The sequence below is a fragment of the Opisthorchis viverrini genome (genome assembly GCF_000715545.1).
Source record: "Opisthorchis viverrini unplaced genomic scaffold opera_v5_280, whole genome shotgun sequence".
Lineage (NCBI taxonomy): Eukaryota > Metazoa > Platyhelminthes > Trematoda > Opisthorchiida > Opisthorchiidae > Opisthorchis > Opisthorchis viverrini.
Genome location: NW_008751939.1, coordinates 199,646 through 205,713, shown reverse-complemented (window position 1 = coordinate 205,713; position 6,068 = coordinate 199,646).

The following is a 6,068-nucleotide window of genomic DNA, read 5'->3' as shown; positions in this document are numbered from 1 at the left end:
CTTGAGGATCAATGACGGAAAACCCATGAGTTACCCAAAAGTGGTATCTGAGTTTCAAACTATGCAGGTCTATATTCAAACCCAGCGTCCACGTCACATCCGCACTTGCCAAGGCGTAACTACGAACAGCCCCTAGCCGACATCGTCTTCACGGTGGAAGACACTCGTCAACTCTTTCACAAGATCAACCCATTCTGCGCGTTGAAGCCCGACGAGGTCCATCCAAGGATCCCGAAGGAAACGTTGTCTACTCCGGCAAATCACTTCTACCTGGTGTTCCGTCAGTTGCTTGACGAAGACTGTCTTCTCTCTACTTGGAACGAAGCGATTATCACGCCAATCTACTAAACTGGTGACTGACTATCGCCTGGCATCTAAAGGCCTATAAGCCTTACCAGCGTGTCGTGCAAGGTGATGAAACGCATTCCAGCAACCTGACATTTCGAGCTCAACGCATATTTCTCCCAAGTTGTTCTTACGTGACAAGCATGCTCGTGCTTGTGGACAACTCAACCCAAGCCAAGCACGAGGAATTCATTTCGGATGCCATATCGTCCGACTTCTCAAAAGTATTTGATAGGGTCCCACACGTACCACTGCTCCACAAACTCGAGTCTTACGGGATTCAAGGGAAAATCCTACACTTGATCAAGGCGTTCCGATCAGACAGATCATTCCGGAGTGAAAGTAGGTTCTACCTACTCTTCTTCAGCGCCGGTCTCCACTGGAATTCCCGAAAGTTCCGTTCTGGGACCACTGCTGTTATTGATCTGCGTCAACGACCTTCCAGACGTTCCTGCAAGTCCATGTCTACTTTTTGCGGACGACTTGAAATCCTGGAGTTCCAATGCCAGTGCCCTCCAAATGTGTGTAGACGCTGCAAAGCAGTGGTCGTTGGACTAGCACGCTCCTCTGAATGACGAAAATTGCATCCATGTCATTTAAAGGAGACTCAGTGAATGCCTTTGCCATGTATGGTGAGAAAGGACCAGAAAACATCATTTGGAATAGACGCCAAAAAAGGTTAGCGTATTCGTGTCTCCTCAAACTTGTCCTTCTCACTGCACCATGAGAAATCGGCCCAAAATGCATTCAACATTTTACGGATGATTCGGCACACCTTTTCCCGTATTACTCGCATAGACTTCCAAATATTCTGTGGGTGTCGCGTCGAACCACTCCTGGAATGCGCCAACCAAGTTGTCTACTCAGGGCACACGAAAGACGTCACCCTCATTAAGCGTGTCCAGCGGGCCGCCACGAAAATTGTTGCCGGCCACAAATCTGTGGACTACGAGACGCGTCTAGCGGCGATTGACCTCTTTCCCCTGGGTATCATCGCCTCCAATTTGACCCAATTCTTACATATGCCCGGTTCGAACAAGGCTTGCCAACGGGTTTTTCACCATTGACCCAACAAACACATGGTGGTGGCATGGTAATAAAAGTTTCAGGCGCATACATTCATCAGGCAAATCTTTTTCTCACTTCGGGGAGAAGCTGCGTTGAATGACCTTCCTCCGACGGTTGTACACACTCCTTCTAGAACCCGGTTCACAGCACTCTTAGACACTTATTTGTGCGAATCCTCGCCCTGGCAAGCATACTGCCCCGCGCTGAGAACATAAAGATCAGTGCTACACACTTTTCCATTGGTGTCTTCCAGGTGAACGACAACCACTGAACGACAAGATCAGAATTAACCAGGAAAACTTAGGTAAAAGTCTCGATTCTGTGTATCATTCCGTGAATCCGTGAATTTCCACTATTGCCAAAAAACCCTGATATTAGTGACTGCAGAAAGTATTCGTCGTCAAGACGCCAAGGCTTGTTCCCAGGTGGGGATCAACTGACATTGGATGGAGAAGAAGTTCATCGGAATGTTGTTTTTAGTCACCATTACATACTTCGCGCTGTATGCCGGAGGTGACATTATGGGTTTCCGAACCTGCTGCATATCTGAGGGCAGCGTTTTCTTTAGAACGTGGAATCAAAGCAGGAGTGGTCATTAAGAAGATGTTGAATTAGGAACAGAAGCCGTTTCACCGTTATCCATGTGCAAAAACTCCGGGCTGTTTGTAGACATGGGGATGGATGAGAACAGGCACACCACCCGTCACCCATCACTTCCAGGGAACGTCCGATAAATCAGACTGTTGTCAACCGTTCCGGTCAAACCTGCCTCAGATTACCCATCCAGAGTTTTTGTAGCATGATGTCATTTTGGAAGCCAGACATCTCAGGCAGGTCTCATGATCATTTGGCACATCAAAGAACTGAGAAAATGCAGAACTGTTTAGATGCATCTCATGTTTATAGGCCACGTGGCCGCCTATCTGCTCCCTAGATGAGCGTGGCCCGCAAAATTTTTTCCGCTAAACAGAAAGACATCCTCGATGCACGGTCTGCCCGGGAATTTCTTCGTTTTTGCATGCCTTTCTGTGAGCTTATATGAGTGGCTGTTACCTCCCAGAGCAAGTGATTACTAAAGGCACGGCCTTCTCATGATTTTGTTACCCATTCATGAATTAATTCACGTTACGGTCTCTCTTTTTTGTTTGCTTGGTTGCAACAAAAACCAATGTTCGACGGTTTTGTTTTCTTTTTTCGGTTAGCTTGATTAATGATGTGACATGGTCCAATTACAGTGATATACTGGTTGGCTACGTATTCATTCCAAACAAATTAGGGCCCTTAACTCAATTTTTCCTGGCTGTACCATGCCTTGCTCATCTGATTTCTCAAATAGCTTCAGGCTCTATAATTCCCGCGTCCTCATGAACTTTTGGTTACTAATTTGGTTCATTTTCAATGTTTATTGATGGCATCTTCACCAAAATGCCATTCTTTCCGGAACTCATTTTCTTCGTCCTTGCTTGCTCTGAGCAGCGATCGGAAATCGCATCATGGGTATTTTCCCTCATACTGTTCTATACCTTTGTGCGACACGGTAAGGGGGATGGTGGATCACAGGAGGGGAGGCCACAATGCAACACACAATGAGAGAGGTGCCTCTTAAGTGGGTGGTCACGTCGGATGATAACGGACACCTCTCTACGTTCGTAATGACTCAACTTCTAGAAGGGCGCTTATAGTTCACCACACACTGATGACTCCTCGTTTGCATGCTTGCTTCCCGACCCGGAAAACAGACCATCAACCGCCTGGTCAACATCCGGCATCAAAACAGTAAGCTGCATCTGGTTGTAAATTTTTACAATCCGATCTTGCTCGATATTTTATCCAAAGACACATAGTAACTGTGCTTACCTGCCCGCGCCAGGCTTGGTGGTGATCACGCCTACATCGGATAATGCCTACCTTCTATGACGCTGTCCCTTTCCCTAACCCCCCTGTGCCCACAATTCCCGCAAGTCATACTTTTATTCTGACTGTAAAATTAAGAATACCTGACGGTATGCCACCCGCAAGTTGGGGCTAATATTGGCATTAATATTGCTATATCCAGAGAAGTCGTAATCACCCTCCTTCCACACTTCACATACAATGCTGGAATGTCGAATTTTGACAGCAGCGGGGCTTTTGGCAGGATGTGGTGCATAAAATAACATGCTCCCCACCAAAAATGGAGCCTTAATGCGGCCTTAAAAGGCGCGGGGCTTATCCTTATGCGTCATCCTGTACCCTTTATGGTAGTATTGTATAACTTGTGAGCTGTTTAACAGCCCCTACCGTAATAGGGTGAAGAATACAAGTAATATAATGAACGATTTGTTAAGAATCCTGAATACTCCTACATGGTTTTCCCCGGAAAGCTGAACTAATAGTTTGGCTGAAGCTGTTTCTTATTTTTGTACGCTCTCAGACAGAACGGCAGATTTTTTACAGTAAATGCTTGTCCATCATAATTCCAGAACATCCGGCCGGCACGTTGCTCGCTGTGAGTAGTCCAAAAATTATGTAAACTAATGAGCACTTCGGATCCACTTATGCTTAGAATAAAAGGTATGTCCGGCATGTCCAGTAGTTCTACCGCACCTTGAGTGTTCATCACATATTAAAGTGGATGTTCAACAAGTTGCAGGGGCGATTGGTCGGCGTCACTAAATAAGTGTTTGTTCCGAACTGGTGGGTGGCACTCAGTGAGGCATAATCATTGTAGCACGGTCAATAGAACAACACAAATGGTGCTAATTTCAGAAGCCTAAAATGAGTGGAAATGAGCGGTCAAAAATAGGCACTGTCAAGCACAAATAGGGTCATGCCAAATTTACACCATCACGCCATCGCGGTCATTGAATGCCGGCCATGGGGATATTTATGGCGAAGCACATAAAACACAGAGACAATATGGCTGAGGTGCCGTCTGAAGCAAAAAATGATAGAGGCTGCTTCACTTGGCATATTGAAAATAAAATTAGTCAGCGTTGGACTAAAAGTGACGCCGTTCGCAAACCTATGACGGCAAAATACGGATGATGAGTCACACTTAGGTAGAGTTTCCATCACAGAACCAAGTTTACAGTAGGTTTTTGGAGTGTGAACCGTGTTTGTGCACAAGTTCTCAAACAGACTGACAGACTGGCCATCAGACAGAAGCTGATGGTAGTAATAGCAAAAATAAGTAAATTTATGAGTTTTGCGAGTCAGCAGCACACCGGGATAGCCACGACGTGAAGCGATGGCACTTATTTGGTGTCTGCGTTTGTCTCGTATCCGCAAGCGACTTGCTTTTGTCCGACAATATCAGAGGTGCGTTAAGCCACCGCCAGGTTTTCGGACTGTGTATGGCAGTCGAGCCGTCATCATTGTAGTGTCATACCTTGTTTCCTGAAAAGTATCGTACACGAACGTCTTGGAAGAGACAGTTTAGTTACTGAACAAGTTCAGGGTGGTTTGTGTTAGCCAAGGGCTTGAGGCGCTTGTCAGCATTGCACAATGTTTTGAAGTTGATATGCTCACAAATCAAAAAATAAGTCTTTTGGCAGCTAGGTAGGACCTAGTTAAGCTTTTGAGTGTGAAGCGAAGACAAAAACTTCGCTATACCCAGAAAAAAACATCCAAAAAACTGATGATCTATTGGCAAATGTAACCTCTGCGCCTTTGCGGTTCCATCCTTATACTTCGGAATCTTGTGATGCTCCGTTACCTCTCAACTTACCCGTAGATTAGACATTAGGTTCTTCGCCATACCTGGGAATCAAGCGAGGCTGTGTTTATTCTGTCCCTCTCAGGGGTCTAACTGGAATCCCTCGGCCCTTAGCGAAGAATGTGCATCAGCTGACATGTGCGAAAACGCACAAAGTAAAAAAAGAGCCTCAGTGAGATGCCTTGTTTGTGCAAAAAGCACAAAGTAAAAAAGAGCCTCAGTGAGATGCCTTGTTATCCACGCATTTTGAGGGAGAAATGCAGCTTGTGCATCATTTTTGCAAATGATATACACTCTAGTGAGATGACTTACTTTATCTGACAAAATGCATTCTCCCACAAGCCACAGGATTTGGACTCGCGTTCGGTATTTTAAAGGCAGTTTGAAGAATGCTTTGAAGAACGGTACGGGTTAGGTTCAGGTGGCAGGTATTTGAGGCTGTTGAAGGACTTCCTTCCGCTCCTCGGCGACTCCACTTGTGGTGAATTGCGCTTCAAATTTAATGGGACAAATTCTTTCAGTGGGTTTCCATAGGCCATGGGCTGGTGTTTGCTTCCTGTTGTCCCACCGCGCAGCAAACAAACCCCTGACGATCCATCGCGTCCACAGTTTCAGCGTTGAGTTTATTGTTCTTTCATGGGTGAAGTCTAGATTTTATTGCACCAAACTCTGAAGCAGCATCAACCAGTTCACTGCACCTGCAGAAGTGAGGCATGGGTTTATTATACCACCGGCTGTATAGAAGAGCTAACAGTCCTGAAGCTCTCCAAGTGTAGCCAAAAGTAGCATCCTCCTCTTTTGGGGCATGGGTTTATTATACCACCGGCTGTATAGAAGAGCTAACAGTCCTGAAGCTCTCCAAGTGTAGCCAAAAGTAGCATCCTCCTCTTTTGGGCTAGGAACTCTCACAGATAATGAGGAAAATGGCTCAGTGGAAACAGTAGTTCTGTGCGCTGCT